General features: G+C 43.5%; 1 protein-coding gene across 8 annotated transcripts in view; it reads right to left on the bottom strand.

Annotated features, from left to right (window-relative positions):
- The window catches only part of Dab1 (DAB adaptor protein 1), a 1,075,378-nt gene that overhangs the window by 904,758 nt on the left and 143,592 nt on the right, over positions 1-27,028 (bottom strand). The gene's annotated exons all lie outside the window — the stretch shown is intronic.

The following is a 27,028-nucleotide window of genomic DNA, read 5'->3' as shown; positions in this document are numbered from 1 at the left end:
TGGGTTGGCTACCCAGAGGCTATTTAAGCTGTGGGCTGGCTTTCCCCGGGGTCCGAGGATTGTTCAATGAAAAAAAAAAAGAAAAAGCCAAGACATTTTGAGTTGCCCGAAACTATACAAAGATAAATGCTTTGCCCGCTGCATATCAAATATGCAGTGGAATGACTAGATTTTTTTTCTGCATAGCCAAGCTATCAAGATAACCAAAACGCCCAGGCAGTCCAAACAATGCACTGGATGGAAGCCTATTCCTTCCATGTAACGGACACGCAGGAAAACAGGAATATATTTGGTGGTTCAGCTTTCTACTGGTATATTTTTGTCTGAGGTAAGATTACAAAGTCCTTTATGTCCCCGTAAAAATCGGGAAAAGGAAGAATAAAGTTACAAATAATGGTATACATGAATGTTATTTGCATGTTTTAATTGCTAGTGTTGGTGAACGCATTTCCACATTAGTTCTCACAGCCCTTGGTTAAGACCTGTGTCTTGCTTTCAGTTGGTCCATCTTGGACGGTCCTTCCCTCTCTGTGAGTTTCCAGAGGACAGAGCAACCTGTCTTTGTGTACTTTCTACAGCTCTGTAAGTAAAGCGGCCCAGACTGCCAAGTGTGCCAGGCGCAGCTGCTGGGGAGACGGTGGTGCTAGCTCCTGGCATACATTTAGGATCCCTGATACCTGGAATCTATAGGTTACTCACTGATGGGATGCAAGCAGAGATACAACTTTAAAACCCAGCTCTGCCACTTGTTAGCTGCATGATGTTGAGCCAAGTTGCTTTGTGTTTCCGAGCCTCAGTAACACATGGATGTTCAACATAAGCTTCAAACTCTCTCCTCGTTTGTACCATGACATGACATTTGCATAGCACATTTACAGGCCAAACATGACATTCAAATTTTAGTCATTCTGAAAATCTCGTTTTACCATCCCATGGGCTGTATGAAACAGCACCAACGGAAGCCATATATGTCATATGAAACTGAAGTCACATTTGTGTGAGCAAAAAGCAAAGGATGCACTTACTTAAGCCAATGTATTCTGTATAGCTACTCTAACTGTAGAGAAGTTCATTATGAGGTACAGAGACTGGATGGAAGTTGAGCGCCTGTTTGACTGTCTCCATTAATCTACCTTCATGGGTTTGTTTCTGTTTTGTTTTGTTTTGTTGCAAGCTCTTTACAATGAAGTAAAGAAATGAAGAACAGAAAATGAAAATGAAGAACAGAAATGTATTTTCCTTAATCCAATATGTCCCCAATACTAGCAGCATATGAAATCTGACTACAGGTAAGTGGGCTTCTCTATGCTGCCTTAAGTTTCATGAACAAATAGGAGTCTTCTTTTTTTCTTTATTAATTACACTTTATTCACTTTGTATCCCCCCTGTGGTTCCCTCCCTCCTCCCATCACAATCCCTCCCTTCCTCCACCCTCTGCATGCATGCCCCTCCCCAAGTCCACTGATAGGGGAGGTCTTCTTTTCCTTCCTTCTGATCCTAGTCAATTAGGTCTCATCAGGAATGGCTGCAGTGTCTTCTTCTGTGGCCTGGTAATGCTGCTTCCCCCTCAGGGAGAGGTAATTAAAGAGCAGGCCAATCAGTTCATGTCAGAGACAGTCCCTATTCCTATTACAATGGAACCCACTTGGATACTGAACTGCCATGGGCTACATCTGTGCAGGGGTCTTAGGATATCTCCATGCATGGTCCTTGGTTGGAGTATCAGTCTCAGGAAAGACCCCTGTGCTCAGATTTTTTTGTTCTGTTGCTCTCCTTGTGGAGTTCCTGTCCTCTCCAGATCTTACTGTTCCCACCTCTTTCATAAGATTCCCTGCACTCTGCCCAAAGGTTGCCCATAAGTCTCAGCATCTGCATTGATAGTCTGCAGGGAAGAGCCTTTCAGAGGTCCTCTGTGTCAGGCTCCTGACTTGTTCCCTCTTTTCTCCAAACAACCCTAAGATTTCACCTTACACCTATCAGAATGGCTAAGATAAAAAACTCAAGCGACAACACATGCTGGAGAGGTTTAGGAGAAAGGGGAACCCTCCTCCACTGCTGGTTGTAATGTAAACTTGTACAACCACTCTGGAAAGCAATCTGGCACTTCCTCAGACAACTAGGAATAGCACTTCCTCACGATCCAGCTATACCACCCCTAGGCATATACCCAAAAGAGGCTCAAGTACACAATAAGGACATTTGCTCAACCATGTTTGTAGCAGCCTTATTTGTAGTAGCCAGAGGCTGGAAACAGCCCAGATGCCCCTCAGTGGAGGAATGGATACAGAAATTGTGGTATATCTACACAATGGAATATTACTCAGCAATGAAAAACAAGGAAATCATGAAATTTGCAGGAAAATGGTGGGATGTGGAAAAGATCATCCTGAGTGAGCTATTGCAGAAGGAGAAAGACTCACACGGTATATACTCACTCATATAGACATATAATATAGGATAAACCTACTAAAATCTGTAAACCTAAAGAAGCTAATCAGGAGGGAGGACTCTTGCTAAAATGCTCAATTCCTATCCAGAAAGGCAAAGAGGATGGAAATCAGAAGAAGGAGAAAAGAGGGAACAAGTCAGGAGCCCGACATGGAGGCTTCTTGTATAGGTGCAAGGAGCTATAGGCAGGGGTGTCCTGTTGTTATTAGATGTGCATTTACTCTCCTCTCTGTGCCTGAAACACAGACAGTAATTTCTAGTTTTCACAAACACCAAACCCTTCATCCACTAGTTGATGGTTTTAAAAAAACAAAACCTCTAGTTTACAAGTAAAGGTGATCACATTGCATGCCACAGCAGGGGAATAAAAGGCCTTCATGCAATTCTATGCCCGTGGGAACCATAGACTCTTTCTGACGAGGCCTCTGGCCAGGAATTAACTAGGCCATCTCAGCTGGAGAGGAAAATTCAGTCAACAACTATTTGTCTGGAACCCAGAAGAAAGGAAAATTGAATAACCTGCATTATGTTTACACTGCTTCCCTGTGACAGCAACACATAGCCAATCACCAACTCTATGGAAGCACTCAGCAGGGTGTCCAAGACGTCAGAAGGACTGGTCCTGCCTGGCGGGTTCTGGTCCTGTGCAAACCGTTACCAAGCAATGTGATAGGGAATAAGATTGAATTCACTGGGACAACACAAGTTGGAATATAGTTAGAGTGGCATCGCCGCATTAACTAGAGTTTAATTCCTTTAGACTTTGGTTTATTTACAAAGTAGGAAGAGTTCTTCTATTTTGTAGGCTATTAAGTGATCATTACTTATTTTGATGGTTAATCTTCATGGCCGGTTTTGTTGGATTTGGGATCATTTAGGAAACACACATCTGGGAGTATCTAGGAGTGAGTTTCTAGAGAGCTTTAGCTTCAGAGAGAAAGGCTCGTACTAAGCATGAGTGGCCCCATCCCGTGGGCAAGAGTCTCAGATGGTGTAAAAAGAAAACAAGAGAAGGTGCCAGTACCAGTATTCACCTCTCTCCACTTCCTGCCTGTGGATGCGAAGTGACCAGGAACCTATCACCCCACCACCCAACTCCCACCATGCCTAACCACATTCTACAAGCTGTAAGCCAAGGAGAACTCTTTCCTCCTTAGTTTGCCTTTGTCAGTCTTATCACAGAAAAGTAGCCAGTACACATGCTTACTCAAACGTATTCAATAATGTGTAATTCTCCGAGGTTTCTGTTGATATGTGTGCACCCCTTCACACGTGTGAATGCACGTGCACACGCCATTTAGTGTTCTAGGTGCCCAAGACACAATGGCACACAAAGGAAGACCAAAACTCCATCTTGGTCAAATTACAGCCTCGTGGAAATACATTAAGGAGTGTGTGAGTAAGTACCTCTGCACGGAGGTTCTGTGAGCACTGATTCATTCTCCTCTTCACTTTCTCAGTTAACACTGAGGCATCTGGCTTCCGTATTGATGCATCATTACTCTCTGTGAAGTCACTTTGAGTGTAAAAACAACAATACTGAATCCCAGCTAAAGCTTAGATGCCCTCAAAGTCAGCCATACTCTGCTGTTCTGTGTGGGTCTCGCTTCTCCTCCCCTCTTGTCATCCCTGGATTTCACATTGCTGCTCTACAGGGTGTATTCATACTGGGAAGATTAAAGAAAAAAATCAGAGGGCGGGAACTAGGTAGGCAGAGGTAGGCAGGTTAACTTTTTTTTTTTCTGAATTTCATAAACCCCACCCCTGCTCAAGTTCCATGCTGGGTCCTAGGTGCTGGGTCCTAGGTCCTGGGTCAGGGGTCCTTGGTCCTGGGTCTTGGCTTTGCCCTACTGTTTCAACAATGGTGCCATCTCTTACATATGTGATACTGGACCTGTTTGACTTTGTGTGGCCACCTTGAGATTCCAAAATATTTGGTTATGGACCAACTCTCGACCTTAACCCTTTCCTAGATGGTATGTGAGTTGAGAGTAGACTAGTCAATTTCAACAGTTTGTGTAGATCAAAAAGGTGGCACGTGTAAAACTCACAAAACAGTCAGCAAATTTTAGTTTTGCCTTTTGCCTCCATTCCCCTACCAAGAGATCAGAGAACAGTTCTCATGTCATCTCATGGCTTGAAGATGCCATCTACGGAGAGTTCTTTCCTTTTCGAGTGTTCAGTCTCATGCTACTCATTATTGCTCCAGATTTCAGTCTTTAAGCCATAAGGTCTCTCCAATCCCTTGATTCTACCAGCACATATACCCAAGGACACCAGCTTTCTCTTTACAAGGAGAGACCACCCCATTAATGAAAAGTCTTCTTATGCAGTGGGCGAGAAACCTGACTGCAATGAACAGAGGGCTGCCTGCAATGCCGCTGGTTCCAGCTGGACATAAAACCCATTAGCAGCTCATTGGCTGTTGGGGCATAAAACCACTTTGTCCCACAAAGATACTTCCCCACCAGGGGAACAAGTTTAATAAGAACCGTGGTTGACAGTAAAAGGCACATTTATTTCCTATAACCTCCAGAAGGTCTTTATTGCATATAGGCTAATAAGAGGGCACTGTGAATTACTGGTGTGTAATTCTACTAAGGAGGTCAGGGGCACAAGCACAGTGGGGGAGCTACTGTTGAAACACTAGGCTACAGAGAGGGAGAGGCACAAGAGGAAGATAAGTGTTGTGTAACAGAGGCGACAACCCGCTGCCAAGCAATGGGCCAGCACAAACATATCCTGGGGGCATGGGCAGCTCTTCTACTCAGCAGCAGGTCTCCTGAAGCTGAAGTCCTGAGCAACACAAACATTATCTTGCCTAGTATTTACTGATTTTCAAAGCAACAGCCTAGCCCTTGTTTTTGCTGGATCCTTAAAACCACACACCATAGTGCTGGTTAGGCCATTGTGCAGATGGGAGAAAAACGGATCATGAAATCTGCTGGTGTACCGCGTAGAATACAGACCTTCCAAGACCGTGGGCTTTGCACGACCTGGCTTCTATTCACTCTGTGACCTCATCACCCTCAGCTCCCACTGCCTCAGACTCTCCAAGTATACTCTGTCCCAGTCTCCTCACATCTGCCCTTCCCTCTACGTAACCCTTCCCCGTCTGGTACCAGAATGTTCCCTTCTTCAACTCTATTCAGCTGTTTGCTTAGATATTGCCTCAAAGGTCTCTCATGACTATATTTCCATTTATTCCCCTCACCCTCCATCCCCACCTTCCCTTTCAGCTTTAATTGTAGCCCTTGCCTCTTCTGCCAGGTCTAAGGTGCCTTTGTTTATTCATTTGTTTATCATTAACTTTCCTCATCAGATCCTGAGCTATATGAGGAGGCTCGGTTCACTGCTGCAGGCTAGTTCAGTGGCCAGGAAATACTGGAAGCCTGGAGAAAGCAAGCAGCACGTATAACTAAATGATGCCATGCTGCATGCCGTGAGAATGAGTGACATGGGCCTTCAAGTAAGACTCCACACAGTAAGCTGCTGCTTAGAGCAGTTGGCAAGAAGAGTAAGAATGCCAACTGAGTGTTCACATAGTGCCATGCAGCCTGTAAAGACCATGATTTATAATGGTGTACCCAGTTCTATTCATGGTCCTGTAAGATAGGAATGTGCCAAAGAAGGATAGATGGAGTTGTGGGTGAGTGAGCTGAACCCAGCTCCTTCTTAATTACAGGTTCTATGGCCTTTCTCATCACAGACTAACAATTCAGTTCTCTGACACTCAGTCTCCGCCTTCTCATTATTGTCCAGGGCAACAAATTCTGTCTGCCTGTCTTGATCCAGTCTTTTCTGCTTAGCTGGGGCCCTGCCAATCTCCTGGGCTGTATCCATGAGTTTCCATTGGGGATGTCTAATGTCAAGAGAATGAAAAGAAGAAGTTAGGAGATGTACTTCCCTGGTTCCCTCTCCATGTGTTCCATTTGGGCGACTAACCCCATTTGTCCTAAAGTCACCATTCTCCTGAAGTGGGCCTCTTCCCATGACTCTCAGGTTTTGTGTTCTGGTGTACACCTTTCAGGTTCATGGATGGTAACATCCCCAGAGAACTTCCAGTCTCAAGAGATTCCCCGGTACCCTGCTCACAGGTGCTTCAAGACTTCCTTCATTACTCCCAAATCACCCCAAGTCAAGTGTACCATCTGGTTCCAAGGAGACTCTGACTGATGACACATACTGCAAATGCTAAGCTCTGATTTTCCCCTTTGGCCTTACTCGGGCTAACTCTGCCCCTACACGGGACCCTGCAGATATGCAATCAGAGTGCTTACCATGGTTCTTGGTGCACCACACCACACACTCAGGAAACTTTACCTACTGGCATTATTACTAATGCCTTCATGATCTGGATTCTGGCTTTTCTCAAGCTCCGTTGTTTCTAATCCTTGTGGCTACTTCTACTCTATTGGATTAGATAGTATCCCCTCAAAATTCAGACCTACCCAAAATATTAGTGGGGAACCTTATTTGGGAATAAATAAGGTTGGTATGGTTTCTAATTCAATGACTGATATCATAATGAAGAAGAAGAAGAAGAAGAAGAAGAAGAAGAAGAAGAAGAAGAAGAAGAAGAAGAAGAAGAAGAAGAAGAAGAAAAGAAACAGAATAGATACAGATGAGGCAGAGATGGGATAAATGCAGACCAGGACTGTGGCCACCCATTAAAGAGTAGAAGACACAGGAAGTATTCTTTCCCAGCACCTCCAAAGAGAGCCTGACCCTGTTGACACGTCGAGTTATTGATTCTAGTCTAGGGCTCTTTGAGAATACATCTCTATTAGCTAAAGACTTTCAATTTGTGGTGCTTAATTTCAGGGAACAGATATGCCCACCAGCTCCAGATTGCAAGGAGGCTGTCATCTGAGTCCTATCATTCTAGTGTTTTACTCCTAATTCCTGGAATGTACTGTCTTTCTTCATTGCCTAGGGGAATACTCATTCTATCCTCCTCTGTTTCTCCCCTTGCTTTTATTCCTTGTGTCATACTCCTTTATTTAGGATCGCTTCCCATGATGGATAGTTTTATGTCAACTTGACACAAGCCAATGTCATCTGAGAGGAGGGAACCTCAATCAAGAAAATGCTTCCATGAGAATGAGTAGTAGGCAAGCCTATAGGGCATTTTCTTGGGTGGGTGGTGTTATCCCTGGGCTTGTAGTCCTGGACTTTATAAGAAAGCAGGCCAAGCAAGCCAGGGTGAGCAAACTCATAAGCAGCACCCCTCCACGGCCTCTGCATCACCTCCTGCCTCTAGGTTTGTGTTAGGTTTGTGTGCAGTTTGAGTTTTGTTTTTGGTTTTTTTTTTTTTTTTGGTTTTTTTTTTTTTTTTTTTTTTTTGTTTTATTTCCTGACTTCCTTCAATGACAGACTGTGGATGTGGACACAAAGCCAAACGAACGCTTTCCTCTCTAGCTTGCTCTTGGTCTTGGTGTTTCATCATCATAATAGTAACCTAAACGGAGACACATCACTCACCCATCCAAGTCTAGCTGAGGAAAACCCCTCCTCTAAGTTGCATAGGTTGTATAAGTCCATGTTTGTGCTCCCATGGCACCGTTTACAAGGTGGCCAGTTTGGTGACTGGTTGACATCTTAATCCACGGGGCTGTCCGCTTTGTGAGGACAGCATGATTCAGCTAATCTGAGCCTTGGCTGGGCTGAGACTGCATGAATCCTAACACTCAGTGAGTGCTTACTACACGCTCCTCGTTGTCCTAAACATCTTGTTTCTGCTGACTCTTGGGCCACCCTCTCTACCCTGAGAGAGATTCTCTCCATTTTCCCATTTCCCGGTTAACCATGACACAAGGCAGAGGCCGGGACAGCCAGCAGCCATCTGCCTTATGTTTGGCCTTCTGCCAGCAATTCTTCACAGCTCCACCAGCACACCGCACTGCATGATTTCAGTTTCAAAGCGAAAATCCATCTTTGCCTTAAACTCATTTATGCCGCCTGCTCTCACTCTATCATGCTGCGTTTGACTGTTGCATGGTACAATACCTCTCTGCCAGCCTCCGAACCCTATGAATAGTTTTCCCAGTAATCAAGGAGGCACAATTGATTCAAAGTGTTAATATTTGCTCACCAGTGAGACCATCCGAGGGCTCCACCACTCACAGCAATGCTACCCACTGGAGCTCCAGAAGTGCAAGCAGGCCTACCCAGCCAAGGTCACAAAGATGCTGCTAGTGGGAGATATGTCTTCTTGGAGATCACAGCCTCAACATGGGAAGATGGGCTTCCTCTCAACCCAGGTTTCCGACATATGGGTGTAGATCGTTTCAAGCAAGGAATCCAAGTAGAAACTGAGTACTAAGAATGCTGTCACTGCTGAATTCTGGAGTCCTTGATCCTCATTCACTCACTCATTCAACTGTCATATGTTAAATATATACTTTATGTTGGGTATTCTAAAACAAAGCAAAAGGTGAGACTCATCTATATTTCTGCTCTCAAGTAGGACCATTTATGTATGTCTCTGGCCATTTGAACTGCCTCAGTTCCTTCAAGATCAAAAGATCAATACATAGAAAAATAAAAGGTAAGGCTACTTAGACTCCATTGTAGTGAAGGTATCAGTCATCACTATTTGACCCACATGTACCCTTTCCCCTTTGCTTCTGGGCTGGTGACTGACACTACGGTTGTAAAAACAGCAGACTAGAATAGACATGTATATGGATTTTTGAGCCACACAGCTAGGGATGAGCCCCACTGGGCTATCTCCTAGTTGAATAGCAAGTAATAGGACTGTTGCTGAAATTCTGTGTACATTTTGTTTTTCACATATGACGCCATGAAAACAAGGACTTCTTCAAAATGGCTGTTGAGACAGTTAGATGTGTTAACATGTTCTAAAACAGTGCCTAACAAATAGAAAATACTCCATAAGCAGTCTAGTGGATTCTGTCACTAATGTTACCACCACTAGGACACACATACCAGACACTGTCACTATAAATATGGCCATTCTGCTTTATTGATATTGATATGCATGAACATCAGTAATCTATCTATCCAATATATATCAAGCAGTCACCACGCCTTGTGCTGGGAACCTCTGGGGCTTCAGAGAAACAGAAGACAAAGTCTTCAGATCCTGGGAGTACATGGTCCAAAGAAGGAGACAAGCAGGAGAAACCCAAAGACCAGTGCACTAGACAGAGTGGCCTTACTTGATGATCATTTTCAATATAACCAGTAGCCTAAGGGAAAAAAGTATTCAGAATCTACATCCCAAGGAAAGTCCTAGCAAGAAAAAAGCAACATCCCCAAGGTCACTCAACTGGGAAGAGGCAGAGAACAGAACTATATTCAGGCAGTCTGGCTCCAGTCCCTACACTGATGATACCATTGTCATAGAGCTAAAGGCTGAAAGGAGGACTACCTGGGCCGAAGAACAAGGAGAAGAAGAGAACCCATCAATTCTGTGCTGGCCAGTGGCCATATTACAGGAGAAAGAAGGGCAAGGAACTGCTAAAGTCAGTTGGGTCTACGTTAAGGAACCACAGTCCTTTTCTTGAAGGGCCACTGAATGATCAAGGCTCACCCTCTAGTCTAAAGTAAGGAGCAGGCAGAGAAGACAGATGGTGCTGGACCATAGCTACTGGGTTTTATGACCCAATGTGAATGGGAAGGAGCATAGAGATTGGCATTGGAAGAGCCCTTTAACTCTGGGTCTCAAGTTCTATTCTAACTGGAAATACCCGCTTCATCATTCTGAAACTATTTCTTCACTTGGGTCAAGAGTGAGGCTGGTTGACACCATGTCACATGTTGCTCAAGGGCCACAAACACAAGCATAGAGGAAGTAGAAGTAGATCCTTGGGACATAATTATTTCCTTCTTAGGGTCGGTCCCTTTATTTTCTTTACTCCTCAGAGGGGCTAAGAGTTCTAAGTGGATTCCCAGAAGAGAGTATGCCTTCACTTATGTGATCCACTGCACACAGACTCCTGGCTTTACTGCCTGTTCTCAGCCCATGGGCCAGGAGCCTTGGGCTCACAGTCAAACGCCACATTAGTAGGAGCAGCCTCCCTGCTTACCTTTGCTAGCTCAGCCTCCAGCAGTGACACTGCATTCTGACATGGGGCGTCTGGTTCCTTGGCAGGGGGATAGCACATACTAACTGTGGGAAGCCACTGTTTTAGGGAAGCCCGCCAAGCGATGGGCTGTCTGCCTCCTCACCACTTCCTCCAGTGCTGCCAGCAAGAGGGGACAGCAGGAGGAAGGACTATTGATCCTCGACAGCCCTCTTTTTCAAATGAAAGACAGGAGAGAAAATGAAAGCAGCGGAGAAAAACCCAGGTCTGTGGTGGGATGGGAAACACTGTTTCTGGTCTCCTATCCCTTCACACACATAGGCAGATGTGAGTATATGCTATGCCAAGTCCACAGGCCTTGGAGCAAAAGAGCCCTATGTCTGAGTTACTAGCGTTGCAACCCCCAAATGGAGGAGATGCAGCTTCTGTGCATCAGTTTCCTAGGGTTGCCATAACAAAAGGTCAGCCACCAACTGGGTGGCTTGATCAATGGCCCCACAGTTTTTGGACCACAGTCAGATGAAAGCAGGGCTAGTTTTTTTTCTGAAGGCTGTGAGGGTGTCATTATATTCCAAGTCCTGCCATGGCTTCTGGGTATTGCTGGGTAGCACTAGTGATCCATAGATATAGATTATTATCCTGATCCTTGACTTTATTTGACATTCTAAGTGTGCTCAAATGTCCCCTTTTCATAAAGATACTGGTGATATTAGATTAGGGCTCGGCTTAATGATGTCTTCTAACTAATACATGTAACTATTCCTAAGGAAGATTACACACTGAGGCTCTAGAGCTTAGGACTTTAATTTGCACATATGGAGGATGGAGAGGAGACACAACTCAGCCAATAACATTGCCCAAGGTTATTTTCTCCTCAGTGGGTAGGGTGATGTAACTTTCTCAAGGTCTATGATACCTCTTAAAGCTATATAAGAGTTAAATGGGATAAATGCTGTGTTTCTGATATCATGTTCATTCTGGAAAGCCTAGTCCTCCAGAATTCCTTCAGCCTTTGGTTTCTCTCTTCCTCTATAATTTTCCACACAGCCACCCAATATTCCTCTTCAAAACATCCATCTTTCATCATGGCCCTTAACTGCTCAACAGTGTTCACAGACACAGAGTTAAGCATGCATAGGTCACATGTTCTATTCTTCTTGCTACAGGATGAAGCCAATAGCCATTGTGCTACAATCCAAGCCCCCTCCTCCAACACATGCACCCATGTCCAATTATGTAGGTCTATTTAGACACACAAGGTTTTTTTTTTAACTTTGAATATCTTTCAGTCATTTATGACTCATCATAATACTGCCACGAATGAACTTCATGCATGAAGTTTACCTTCACATAGAAGGTCAAGAAGATCTTGCATTTGCATCTGGATAAGCATGATACGTCACAAAGCCACATAAAAAGAGCCAACTGTTTTGGTTTACTGATCAACTCATTGTCCCATTGCCTCAGTTATGTTTCTTTAGCTATGAGGATACCATGAAGATGGAAACTCATAGAGAGAGCTTATTTGGGGCTTACAGTTTCAGAGGGTTAGAGTCTATGACCATCATGGTGGGAAGCATTGCAATCGGCAGATGGTTCAGGAGCAGTAGCTGAGAACTCACATCTTGATGCATAAGCATGAGGCAGAGAGTGCTAACTGAGAATTTAGTTGTTTTTTTTTTTTTTTTTTTTTTTTTAAGCCTCCAAGCCTGCCCCCAATGACATACCTCCTCCAACAAGGCCAGACCTCCTAATCCTCCCCAAACAATTCTACTTCCTTGAGACCAAGCCCCATAGGAGTCTACGGGGACATTTTCATTCAAATCACCACACCCATTCATATATGTAGCTGGCACTAAACTTGGACTCACCAGAAGCGGGGTTCTGATGGCAAAGAGTAAGGCAGTCTTCTCTGTCAGGAAATAATTACAATAACCAACACAGAAACTGCACTAAGGACATTTCTCTTCAAGTCCTCATTTTATCCACAGTGCACGTCTGAGGTAGGTTCTAAGTCACCACAATGTTCACATTGGGGATGTACCCATGGAAAGAATACACAGGTTGCCAGATCCACAGCTTGGAAGTGGCAAAGCCAAGACTGGACCTCTGTCACCTGTCCTTCATACTTTTACTAAGAAAAACTGTTTCTCAGTCAGGAAGTGAGGTATAGATGAAACCATACATGCGAAAGCATTGTTTAAAGTTACAATGAGTTATATGCATAAGGAGGATTTATTTTTCCACCCGCACCCCTGAGCATGAACAGACTTACAATAAACCAAGGAAAGTCCATTTCAAACCTTACTTCCGCTTTAATTTTCAACTGTTAGGGTAAGATGGGAGCCTAAGAGTTTTAGAAACAGTCAGGAGCCAAGGGCTAAGCTACAGAGACATAAGATGGGAAAGAAAGAACACGGCGCATCCCTGGGTACACAGTTTGCAAGCCGATGTGCAAGCTACTTGCTGGGACCAATTACTTTCATCTTAATTAACTAACACACAGCCCACAATCTGTCTAAGAAATGTGCAAAAATATGGTACACGTTTGGAGACTTCAGTATGCCAGCTATGGGGTCTGGAAGCACCTTCCTCAAATTGCTGGGCTGGAAGTCGCCATGGAGACCACATTTCAGCATCCTGACAACACTGAAACTCATTCTGATCAAACGACTTCTTTAAAGTGCCCTTGCAGGGTTAGGCACAGCAGAATTATCAAAAGGCAGGCAAGCCACTCCCTGCCCTACAGAGCTGAGAAAGGACAAACTTCTCGTTGGCCAATTGAGTTCCAATTTGTACCTCCCTTCTGCTCAGCACCATGCCTGGTACTATAAGGGACTTGAAAGCTGGACATGAACTAGCTTTCTAAAGTTCTAAAATACAACTCGATAGAACAACTTGATAACAAAAGTATGTGCAGCAAATGCTTACTCTCAACGAGGTACCAGGTTAACTAATAAACATATGTTATCTTATTCCATCCCCACAACCACCCCCAGAAAGGACCTGTCAGCTGATAGGATTTACTGAGAATTGTCTCTGCGCTATGCATATTTTAGGACAAACCCTGGTAGGCCCAGCACTTGAAAGTTTGTTCAAGATTACTGGTTAGGAAGTGTCACCTACAGTCAGGACTTAAGCTTCAGACATTTAGGTTCAAAAACCAGGTGAGATAAAGCTGTTATATTATATCATACTCAGTCAACTGTACGTGCTGAGTGCCTTTATGGCTGAGAAGAATCTTATATTTTGGCAAATTTCAGGTATACTATATAGTAGTATTAACTATAGTCAGCGTGCTGTATAATCATACCCCCTAAACATCTGATAACACGACAATCTTTAAAAACAGAGAAAATCATATTATTTTGGCAAATTTCAAGTATATAGCAGAGTAGCATTAACTGTAGTCGCCATGCTATATAATTGTATCACAAAAAGCTGGCCAAAATAGAAATCTGAAAAGAAAAAGATTTTTATGCTTTAGTAAAGGGATCTGGGAGTGACAGGAAATGGGCAATAAAATATAGCCAGTAGTGGAATGATGTGTTCTAGGGGGAAAAAGGACAGGTGGGCTGCTAGAAGGTGGAACAGGGGCTTTGAATGAGCTGGGAGTGAGGAACAGTGGACATGGCTCCAGGCTGCTGGGCTCGCTGGACTCCTGCTCCAACGACAAGCACTCAAAACAGTGAGCAGGATGGTTTCCAGCATGTGATCTGCCACTGGAGTTCACTCCCGGGAGAGGAAGGAAGCGGGAGTTGACAACGGAGATAGGTGCTGCCCACCGGACTCTCTCTCTGTAGAAAAGTAGCATGAAAGAGAGATCAGCCCCACTGTGCTCTCCCCAGAGGAGCTGCCAAGCACAGAGCCCTTGCCCAGCGTGTGCAGGGCTTGGGTTCAAATCCAGGACTGCACAAATCCAAACCAAAACAGTAGACCAACCAAATCTTTCCTTAAAGAGGGATCTATCTGGTGCCTCAATGTATCTACCACAGAGGTTGCTGTGGAGGGGGCTCTCTGAGGTAGTGGCAGCCAATAAGAATAAGATGGAGTGGAGCACGTGGGAAGGAAAAGCAGCTAGACCTGGGTGGAAGGAGCAATGGAGACTAGGAGACGCTGTTCCAGCAGGAGACAGAAAATGAATGACATGAGACTGAGACAGAAGATCAGTTCACAGGGCCCTGGGCCCCAACACACCCTGAAGAGAGGAGCTCATGAGAAGCAGGGACAAGCATTTAGCATGACCTATGGTTCATGATGAGAAACAAGAGATTGATTTTCATGTTATAATGAGATCTTGTGGATTTAATTTCCCCAGAATTGCTTTTAATCAGCAGTGTGTAGTTGTTAAAAAATAATAGTAAGTTGGGGCTGGATTTGGGGGAGGCTCAGTGCACAAAGTGCCTGCTAGAACAACAGGAGGACCAGAATTCAGATTCCCAAAACCCAGGCAAAAGGCAGCTGTGTCGGCTGCCTCCAATCCCAAGACCCAGGCGGCACAGATGGGGAATTCCTAGGGCAAGCTGGCTAGCTACTTTAACTACAATAGTCCAGTCTTAGATTTAGCAAGACACAGCCTCAATAAATAAAGTAGGGAGACTGATCCAGGGTGACATGAACCATCAAATTTGGGGCTCTGCATTCATGTATACACGCATACACCCACAACCATGTGTACCCATACATGTGAACATACACACGCAAAACATACCACATAAAAAAGGAATATGCATATATAATATATATTAATATCATATTGTAGCATATTATATATACAATAAATTATGTGTATTATATACAATAATGTAATGTTGACAATATAGTGTTTTCATAATTATAATATTTTTTAGAATTATAATTAACATTATAGTATATTATATGACGATGTACATATAAATTATATATATTAGGGCCAGTGAGATGAATTAGCAGATAAAGGTACTTGCTAGTCAAGACTGATGACCTGATTTTGAGATCTAGAACCCATGTAAAGGTCAAATGGGAGAATTCACAGGGTTGTCCACTGACCTCTGCGTGTGTTCTGTAGCCAAATACCTCCAATATGCACACATATGCACAATGATAAGTAAAATAATAGTAATAGTGGCTGGGAAGATGACCCATTCAGTGAAGTTCATAGCTTTCTAACCTCATAAGAAGCCAGGCATGGTCCACAGGCCTATAATCCAATCCCAGTACTGGGGAGACAAAAGAAAAGAGATTAAAGAGTGCTTGCCCACCCAGTCCAGCCAAACTATGGAGTTTCAGTTTCAGTGAAATACTCTGTCTCAGAAAATAAGATAGGGGTCAATTGAGATAGCTACACACACACACACACACACACACACACACACACACACACACACCCCAATTGCAAAATAACACTGAGTATGTGCCAAACCCTGTTCTAAGTGCTTTGCTTATATTAATTCCCACAGTCTTGCAATCTCTCTAAAACAGGTATATGTAACAGGTATTCTGTTACATATGAGGAGATAGGAGAGAGAGGTTGGGTGGCCTGTCCAAGCTTGTGTAACTGGTGAGGAGTAGGGCCACGGCCCTTGGCACCCAGGTTACTGCGTGGCAGCATGACGACTGCACTGGAGGGTACCCAGGTGTGATCCTGGCAGTGTTCCCACATGCAGACTCCCCCTCCAGGTGCATGAATTGCTCCACAGATACCCACAGAGCTCCTGATCACTCATTTTCCACCTGTCTGTTTCCCGCTCTGCAGGCAGAGCGCTCTTCAAACAGAACTGAACAGTGTCGTTCTTCTTTTCAAAGCCCCGCAGTGTCCTCATTTTAAAGAACAAACTCCTCACCTGGGCTGCCTGCTCTGCAGGGTCTGGATCTATGGCCTGCCCTCTTGGCTCCACCCTGCAGCTCCCATTCCTTGCATCTACGCACTACCACCAAAAGCCTTAGGCTCATCCTATCCTCTCTTGTATGAGGGTGTCCTCTCCTTTGTTTGGGATAATTCTTTTCTCCCACAAATCTTGCACTAAATAGAATGTTAATTTCTTAGAGATGAAATCTACAATGTAAATTATATCAACTTTCTTAACTAGAGACACTGTGACTTTTTCTACAGGAACCTAAGGAATGATGAACATAAGAGCTCAGGTTTCTTCCTTGTATCTCCACTGCTCTGCACGGGGCCATCTGAAGGGAATCCACTTTGGTGCAATTAGAGAGAAGAGCAAATGAGCTTTGCCAGTGAAGATGGAGACACGACAAGGGAGAGCAGCGATGTTTCCTGACACTTTGGGCTTCCATTCTGCAAGCAGCAAGATCTCTGTGCAGATCAGAACCAATGTGTGCAAAGCCCCAGCAAGAAGCCCAGCAGGGAACAACACACCAGCAACTGGTACTGCTCCCTCTACTTACATTGTCAGTCCCATCCCCCAAAGCAAAGGAGGTTAAGTCTAGAGGTTAGGAGTTCAGAGGAAGAAGCCAGCGTATGCCCTAGCTGGCTGGGTTCATTGCCTTCTCCTTTTGTACACCAACCAACTCATCCATCCATCCTGTAACCCACGAGTGATAGGAAGGAAGCCCAGGATATCTGTGGATACCCCCTACCATAAAATCATAAACACGCCTAAGACAATATAGTTTTGTGATTTCTCTTTTGAAACCTCATTGTATAATCCTGACTGTGTATTTTGTAGATGACAATGCTGTGCTGAAAACATGATCAAAGGGTTAGAGACTGCTCATAGGGCACACACGTTAGCTCATCTGTGTCAAGTGTTACTTTTACAAACAATAACTTAGCAGTAGTTACTTAAAGATAGGCTTACCCTGAAGAAAATAACCTGAGAGAACAAGAGTACAATTACCAAGCATTTGAAACTGGAAACTAGGAAAAGGGATAAGTTTCTGTTTCCAAAGGGCAGAGATGGGACTATGGATATACCATTCGTGACAGGCTGGTGTGGGCATGTGACAGAGCTCTCTGAAGACAAGGGAGATGCTTGATACATAGCCAGGGCATCATCTTGGAGAGGTACAAACGCAGACTTCCCAGAGAAAACTAGGCAGTTGTAAAAGTGTCTCGAGGTCCCTGTGCCTACAATATGAAAGGCAGGAGGATCTGAAGTAGTTTCAAATTTTTAGCTGGAGAATTTTCTTTCCTTAATTCACCTTCATTTCAACAAAAGAGTTGTGTTCAATTCAGTACTTGTCTGGGACAAGTAAAGCTTAGAAGGGTATGTGCATCCACTTCTGGAACATTCAAAAACTCAAAGAAAAGGTTATTGACTACAAGTGCTAGGGACCCATGATTTGTGGGTCCCATGCTGACAGCATGAGAAGGACTGGAAATGGAGAGAGAACAAAGGCACCTCTCCCACGTTTGTTGCTGCTAGTCTTACTTGGCACACCCATATCGTCCTTAGGCTTCATCGTCATCAATGGCCTCTGTCCCTGAGAGCTGAGTGTGGGGAGACCATCTTTACCATATCAGGGCACACAAACGTTCCAAAGGAGGTGTTTCTGGAGGGGAGATGTTGAAAAAGTCGGTCATAGGCTACTCTAGTATATAAGGATGTTTCTTACATAGGTCCTCTGTGCTATGCTCCTGTACTGTTCCCTGTTTCTACATCTTCTGAAGCCTATCCCGTTTGCCTTTCTGAATGAGGATTGAGCATCTTACCCTCCCTCTTGCTTAGCTTTTTTAAGTGTACAGATTTTAGCATGATTATCCCATATTATATGTCTAATATCCACTTATAAGTAAGTATATATCATGTGTGTCATTCTGCTTCTGAGATACCTCACTCAGGATTATCTTTTCTAAGTCCCACCATTTGCCTGCAAATTTCATGATTTCCTTGTTTTTAATTGCTGGGTAGTAGTCCATTGTGTAAATGTACCACAGTTTCTATATCCATTCCTCAAATGAGGGACATCTGGGTTGTATCCAGATTCTGGCTATTACGAATAAAGTACCCAGCAGGGTATTGAAGCAGATGCTGAGACTCACAGTCAAACTTTGGGCAGAGTGCAGGGAATCTTATGAAAGAAGGGGGAGATAGAAATACCTGGAGGGGACAGGAGCTCCACAAGGAGAACAACAGAACCAAAATACCTGGGCCCAGGGGCCTTTTCTGAGAATGATACTCCAACCAAGGACCATTCATGGAGATAACCTAGAACCCCTGTACAAATGTAGCCCATGTCAGGTCAGTCTCAAAGTGGGTTCCCTGGTAAGGGGAATAGAGGTTCTCTCTGACATGAACTCAGTGGTTGCTGCTCTTTGATCACCTCCCTCTGAAGGGGGCAGGGGCAGCCTTACCAAGCTACAGAGTAAAATAATGCAGACAGTCCTGATGAGACCTGATAGGCTAGGGTCAGAGGAAAAGGGGGGAGGACCTCCCCTATCAGTGAACTGGGGAAGCAGCATGGGAGGAGAAGAGGAAGGGAGGGTAAGATTGGGAGGGGCTAAGGGAGGGGGTTACAGCTGGGATACAAAATGAATAAATTGTAATAAATAAAAAATTAAAGAAGAATGTTTCTTACATAGGCACAACTCTATAGAATTATAATGCACTTTCATATCCCACAAACTTTATAACTACCCCATGAAATCATTTTCATCATTCATCCATTTATTTGCTTATATGACAGGCATTACTCAATACTTGGTGTCACTCCTTATTGCCCTCCTACAGTGTCCAAGGCTTGATATAAATATCTAGCAAACTCAACCTTTTAATGTCACACCTAAGGAAACAAAGAGATTATTTAACTTGCCCGGTGCTTCTAAATGGGTTACTAACATCTAAGAATAACATATTCACAGTTACAGTTTACTAAAGATGAATAATTTTATGTAGCATCATTAGCTCGGAGAATAGCAATTATCATTGTGACTTTACGGTTTTACCAAGAACACATGCAGAACAATTCAGTGAAAAGTGCAGAGAAGTTAAACCTATTTTGAAACTGAGTCTTCTAGAATCAACAAACTGTGATTCACAAAGAGTGAGAGAAAGGGGGCCTCTGCTCCAAGCAGAATGCTTTCACCACAGCAGTCCTAACGTCTGTGTTCATTTAAAAACAACCCCGAGTGATATACTTTAAATTTGATCTTTTCATAAGTGTAATAATAAAAAAAGAACGTTATCCCCATTTCAAAGTTGAGGAAACTGAGACCCGGAAGTCATAGATTAACTTGTACTAGACACAGAGCAGAAAGGGCTAAACCCAGACCTAACCCCCTTATTTTCTGATGGCTACATGCACACACGTTGCATTAAGCCCCATGACCAAATCTCCATTGAAAAATTACTAGTGGAGATATGAGGAATAGCTGATGTAGCCTGAGAGCCAATGGCATAAGAATTCATTTCTCATTCTTGCAGGCATTTCAGCCTCAGGCCAGGATTCTAGAGGAAAGCATGGAAAGTCAGAGGCCCATGCTTTGCTCAGTAGTAGTCTGTGTCCTTAGAGACCCAATCACCAGGGAGTCAACACAGTTTCAAATGCACTGCCCTCATTACTTGATGTGTCATAATAGAGATGAAATTGGAGGGCAGCAATCATCTCTTGTCTGTGCAAAAGGAAAACAGGTAGAAATGTTTCAGACTTAGCATACAAAAGAGAAGTCTCCCTTAATGGCTGTAATCACTCAGGCCAGATGAACTCAAGACAAGGCATTGTTGAACAGCTTTTATATGCCAGACATTCCAATACCCAGCGTCACCTATGACAAGGCACAGTTAGTTATCACAGAAACCCTATTAGGGTGTATAGCTTATAGAAGAGGGATCTAAGAACAGGGCTATAACAACCCCGAAAGCTGGGTCAGACCAGGTTAAGTAAGCTGGACTCACTCCTCAGAAGCCATAAAAGAAATTTTAACTATAAATAAGATAATGTGGAAACTGTAGTCTAGAAAATTCACTGTGTTGCTATGAATGGGAGACATCTGAGAAGGCAAAATTTGAAGCCTGAGGGTATAGAACATGTGAGGTGTGGTAATGGTCTGGAGCTAGAACGCTCAGGTGAGGAGTCCTATATCACCAGACTCCTGTGTGACAGAATGCTGAAGTCACATCTCTGGATAACCAAAAGGAGGATGAAAGAGGGCAACTGGGTAAGGAAAGAGGAAACATCATGGTCAGAGCCGACAAGCTGGCTTTGGACCATGTGACTGGGTGATTGGAACTGCTAATCACTGAGATAGGACATAGACTTATAGGGTTAGCTAAAAGGAAGTGTGATCATGGTGAATGTGAGCCTACAGGACTTCCAGGTTGAGGTGCCCGGCTTGCACTGGAACCTGGAGGTAATATGGTCCTGAGCCATGGAGTAGTCATCAACATGCATTGGTCCTTGTGGTCAAGGGATATGGATGGAAATGTAAGGGAAGAAAGTGTGGTGAGATGTGGAAGTGAAGATACTAGAGATATCAAGATTCCAAGAGGTCCAGCAAGAGTTGTCAGAGCAACAGGAGGCATCAAGAATCCACAGCTTCTTACAAAGAAGGAAGAACTCAGGGAGTCTTATGGAAGAGTTGGGGGATAGAAGGACCTGGAGAGGACAAAACCTCTACAAGAAGACCAACAGAGCCAAGAAATCTTGACTCAAGGAGGCCTGCAGAGACTGATGCACCAACCAAGGACCATACATGGAGAGGACCTAGGCCCCCTGCTCAGATGTAGCCAATAAGCAGCTCAATCTCCATGTAGGTCACCTAGTAAGGGGACCAGGGGCGGTCTCTAACATAAATTCCATTGCCTGCTCTTTGCTCACTTCTCTGGGTGAGGCAGCCTTGTCAGACCACAGAGGAAGAAGAGGCAGGCAGTTCTGAAGAGTCTGAGGTCAGTTGGTAAGGGAGAAGGGCTCCCCCTTTCTGAGGATTAGGATACAGGGATAAGGGGGAAGATGGAGGAAGGGTGGGACCAGCCAGAGTTGAAGGAGGGGGCTACTATTGGGAAGAAAATGAATGAATTAATAAAAAAGAAAACAAAAATTAAGATAATCTTATACTGCTATAAGAGCAAGTGAGAAATCATTTTTCTGTGTTTAATATAAATGGAATGTCTCCTTTTTATCAAGATAATTCAGAAATTATTTCTAGGGTTTGTATGACTATAAAGTGATAAATTTAAATAATTTAATATTTAAAGTAAATGATATTAAGTAAGACATATGCTTTTAATACAAAATTAAATATTTCAGAACCCAAATAAAGTATTTGTTGTTAATATGTAAAATAAAATCTTTTAAATTTATATTTACAATTCCAAATTGAAAGCTTTCACAATTACTATTTGTAGAAGGGATTAAGTGTGTTTTTCTATACATTACTGATTTTGTTCAGAATTTTGAACTTAATGTATTTCTCTTTTATCCTCAACTATCCCAAAAAGCTACTGTAGGGGTAATTTTGGAGTAGTATTGTATTTGAAAGAAATGTTTTGAGCCATGCAAATTAAATCCATTTTCTATCATTTTTTTTAAAGATGGTCTTCCCAGTAAAATGGCAACCCCCTCAATCCTGTGACTCCGCAAGATTCCTCCAGCAATGCTTAGATTCTCCAGAGGAAAATAAGGAGAAATCTTTTCTATAGCACTAAAGAGACAAAGCCGCAGTATAGAGCGACAAGGAGGGCAGCTGACTTTTCCCAAACATCCGGTCAGTTCTATGTTTTCTGCTGGGTACCAGCAACGCATCGGCTCACTGTGCCCCTAACAAACAGGAGTGTAGACTCCAGCTTTTATGGTATCTAGTCCTCCGTATTTTGTAAAAGGTGTGTGTGTGTGTGTGTGTCTGTGTGCATGTGTGTAGATTGCTTGATTCCGTGCAGTTGTGGGCTGTCGTGTGGGGGCTGGGAATTGAACTCGGGTCCTCTTGCAAGAGCAGTGGGCACTCTTCACCACTGAGGCATCTCTCCAGCCCTCTCATGTGTACTTTTTTTTTTTTTAACATTTAAAGACCGAATCATGACAGTGTCAGGAAAAGGTTATCATCACCAAAGCCAAGATCAATGCTATATCCTTGACCCAGCTTCTAAAACCATCCACCCTTCTATTTTTTCTTCTGTTCCTTCTCCTGGTTCAAAAGCACTGACAGCACAGCCCACAAAATCATTCACCTAGTCATCTAGGAAACTAAAGCTTTCTTTTCTAACCATTTGTGTTAGCTGGCACTTTCATTAGCTCATTTAATATAAGCAATTCAAAAGAGAATAAGAGAAATAGTAGCTCTTCAAAAATATTCTGCTATGCTTTACCTACAGTTGGTAAATGTGAACTTCTCATGAAAATTGCTTTGGTCAGTGTAATATTTTTTTATAATTTTTATTTTTTACATTAATCACAGGTTATTTACTTTGTATCCCAGCCGTAGCCCTCTCCCTCATTCCCTCCCAATCCCACCCTCCCTCATCTCCTCCCTGCCCCTTTCCAAGTCCACTGATAGGGGATGGTCCTCCTCCCCTTCCATCTGACCCTAGCTTATCAGGTACCTTCAGGACTGGCTGCAAATTTTAAGAAGTAATCTCTGTCACTTCCAGCAGGAGAGCTGGCAACAAATGCATAAATTTTCATATTCGTGTCTTCAGCTAAACTTAAAGTCAAGATAAAGACATCCTCTATGAGAGGTGGAAGTAAGGCATAACCCACTGCTAGGCATACAGGTTGAACACAGGACAACAGAACCTATGGAGTCTCAAAACTCTGTGTTTTGAGAATGTTTGTGATACGAATTTGGAAAGATTTATTTTAATGACATAGAGTATCTGCCAAAAATGCAGCTGGGTTACAAAAACACAATAAAACCAGAATCTATAAAGCTGTCCACCCCTGCATCCCGCCTGTATATCCTTCGGCAGTCCTCTTCAGTCTACCTCATCTTTCCTCCATTGCTGGATCTCTGTCTCTGTTCTCTCTTTGCCTATCTCTGTTTTTCAGCCAGCTCTTCTAGTCCACCCAAGCAGAAATCAAAGGAAAGATGTTTACCCTGTAGATCTTCTGCCAAATATTCATAATTTAGTCTCTCCCCTCATCTCTGTCTCACACATCTTCATACATACCTTTATTTAACTCTGAAATTACGAGGAATTTAATCAGTTCAGCACAAGAACTTTTGCCTGCCCTTGGTCCAATCGAATTTGGCCAGATAATTAAAGAAAATGCTTTGATGAGGGGGCATTAAAGCAGATTTAGTATAGGACAGGCATACAATGACAGTACCAAAACTAAGCTGAAGATTCATCTGGACAGTGATGGTTTTACTACTTGACATCTATTCACTATCTTCACCCTTGGAACACCTCAATAAAATAGGTACTAGTATTTCCAATCCCATTGACAAAATGAGGACATGTGGAGATTAGTTAATTGGCTCAAGGTAAGAGTCAATAAGCAGAACAGAGACATATACCCAGGCAAAAACATGACATATTTGACCTCAAAGCTATGTTGCTTCTCATATTACGTTTGGCATCTGCTACAAACACCTGGTTTCTCCAAGCTGATTATGGAGCAGAAATCTGTGCCAAGTATCCAACTCACCCTGAGACCTCTGAGATCTGTGCTCAGTACATCTGCCCTAACAACTGTTGCTGCTGGATTGCAGGGATGTGCTCAGATGAGGACATTCTTGTGCTTCAACTCTACACAAGGATCACTAAGACCCATGCCCACTGAGCCAGACGGTAGCACTTCTTCGGATCTTCTGCATGAAGATAGTTATCTATACCAAGACCCATAAGTAGCTGCATTTACCATCCCACTCCCTGGCTGGAGTGATCTCCAACCCCAGCAGGAAATTTGGAACAGGTAGGTGGTCAGAGTGGGCACAGAGAATTGGTCGGAAAAGCCTGTACTGAAAGAAGGCAGAGCCCCATGAAGCAATAGTTGTTACTGAGGTCTAGGTCTATAAGGGTCAGAGACCACTTATCTACACATACCACTTTTCTACAGAGAACAACACCTAACAGTGATGATCTTATCATCCAGTAAGTTCCTTGCCACTGGCCAGTACCAAATCCATTCACATGCTGATCCAGTCCATCAATATGGGAGGGAACGAAAGGTCATCATGGCAAACAAACCCAAAAAACCAGGATTTAAATTCATCCAGGTCGGGTTCCCAAAAGCTTCCTTTGGGGGTGTCACCTCACTGAACAGATATCCAAGTCACGGAAGAGTCTTGAAAGTGACCAAGTGAGCTCATTACTCCCTAGATGAAGAGGAAAGAGAAGGAAAGAGGGAAGGTCAGGAAAATAATGAGAATGAAGAAGACAAAGACAGCGACAGATAGGAAAGAGAAACAGCAGGAGGGAAAGACACCAGAGGAACAAAGCTGGCATTGACAATCTACAGTAATTGCAACAGCTCTAGAGAGCAAGGTAGAGACGGATTACAGGCTGGATAATTGTTCTTCTAACCTTAGCATCCTAAAGATCAATGGGTGTGCTGTGCTGCAGCCTAATTGACCAAGCACCTCCACTATTTCTCAAAGTCTCTGCTCTTCAGAAAGGGAGAGAAAGGAAAGATGGCTAGCCTTAAAAGGCCCTATGCTGCTGGGAGCCTGGAAACCCACCTAGCCTCTCAGAATCTAGGGTACCTGGGTTCTTCACAGAGGCCTAGATATGGGGAGTGTGAAATAACTGATACCAGTTCTACAAGCAAGGCTGGACTGTGTGATCATTGCTAAGCCTTTATCTGACAGTCAAACACACGAGGTTCCATTTTTTCCCCTTTTTAATTACTCACTTTGTCTTTCTGCAGTGACTTTCTCTGAGGCGGGCAATTTAAATCTCTTCCTGGACATGCTGGTATTCCCCAGGGAGGGGAAACAATGAAAGTTGTTCAGAGAAGGTAAGCAGAGCCCAGGTGACCAGTGTCACATCTCTATCACCTGCTTCCTAGCATGGGGTACCTCATCATCTTGGGGATGGGGCTGTCCCAGCATCTGCCACCTGCAGGACCTAAAGAGACACAGATTTGAAGCGGTCTCTTTTTTTGGTTGTAACTCTTTGTAGACTATTGCTACAGGGGTGTGAGCTGGAGGTATTCCCAGTTCAGTGACATTGAAGAGGACACTTTACATCTCAGTTTGCGTATCTACAAAATGAGCATGATGGGCACATGAACTTCACAGTGTTAATGTGAAAGTCAAATAGGTTAATAAAGAAAGGGCTTAAGATAAAGCCCCCCTTCAGTAAGTACATAATGAAAGTCTTCCAGAACGAAAGCTGAAGTGTTTTCTCACACTGTTCTCTCCCCAAAGCCAGAAGACCATAAGAAGGCACCTCCTACCAGCAGCCTCAGGTCAAATGGAACAGAAACAAGGAGTCCTGCAAATGGGACAGGAAAGGAGGATTGGGTAATGGAAATATGTATGAGGTAGTAGCTACATGCTGGATAGACTGTTATTGTCAATGTTAGTGAAGGAAGCCACAGGAGCACTAACACAGTGAAGATTGTGCTTCTCACAGGGTGAGTCCAACTGGGGAGCACTAAAGAATGAAGGAGTTCACACAGTCTACAACAGCCTGGGCAGAAAGGGTCTGTTTCTTACTCCCACCAGACAGCTGGAGTTGGGCAGAGGAGGCTAGATCCAATGTTTGTTTGTTTGTTTTTTTTAAGGAGATTTATTAAGTTTACTGTGACAGTGTATCTGCTAGGAATGTAAGAAACTATACTCACAAATTCTCAATAGTATGATTGCCCAAATATGAACTGGACAAGGATGACACCAATAGACCTGCCAGAGTAGACAGGGAAAAGCCCATGAATCTCAGCCCCAAGGAATGAGGGTGGGAGAAATATCTTTCCCAGGCAAGAGTACACCAACTTCCTATGCAATACCAAATGGTCAGGTCTGTAACATATGTATAAGTGGTATTATTCAGACTGAGCATGTTATATTTAGGAATATATATTTATATGTATATATACACATATGCATGTAACAATTTTTTTAAATGGTCCATGAGTTTGAAATAGAGCAAGGGGAGTTAGAAAGGAGAAAATGGAAGGAAGGAATGTTGCAACTGTATTATAATCTCAAACAGTAAAGACTGTTAAAAAGAGATTTGTTTTTACTACGTTGGAAATAATGTATATGTGGGAGTGGGTGTGTATACATGTAGCAAGTGCTGGCAGAAGCCAGAGGAGGGCGTTGGTATCTCTGGAGCTAGAGTTACAGGCCATTGTGAGACACCCAGTGTGGGTAAAAGAAACTGACCACAGGTCCTTTGTTAAAACAGCATCAATTTGCACTCTTAACTACTGGGCAGTCTCTCTATCTCCTAGTCTTGGTTTTTGAGAGCAGGATTTAAAGTGAGTTTGACCTCACAGCAACACTCATAATGTTTAAGACTCTTATGATCAAGGCCTTCTGGAGAATTGGAACATGAGTCATTTGTGGACAGAAGAAGGGAGAGCAAAGAAACCCACTTGAGAAACTTCATCTCTGTTTATCTCTATTATCCTAGGAGGTGACACATTGGTTACCAAACCTCTCTGAGAACCAGAGGAAGAGACAAAGACTCAGAGATATGAGGTGA

Source organism: Meriones unguiculatus, chromosome 12 (assembly GCF_030254825.1).
Source record: "Meriones unguiculatus strain TT.TT164.6M chromosome 12, Bangor_MerUng_6.1, whole genome shotgun sequence".
In the NCBI taxonomy this organism is placed as follows: domain Eukaryota; kingdom Metazoa; phylum Chordata; class Mammalia; order Rodentia; family Muridae; genus Meriones; species Meriones unguiculatus.
This window is presented reverse-complemented; position numbering and strand designations above follow the sequence as displayed.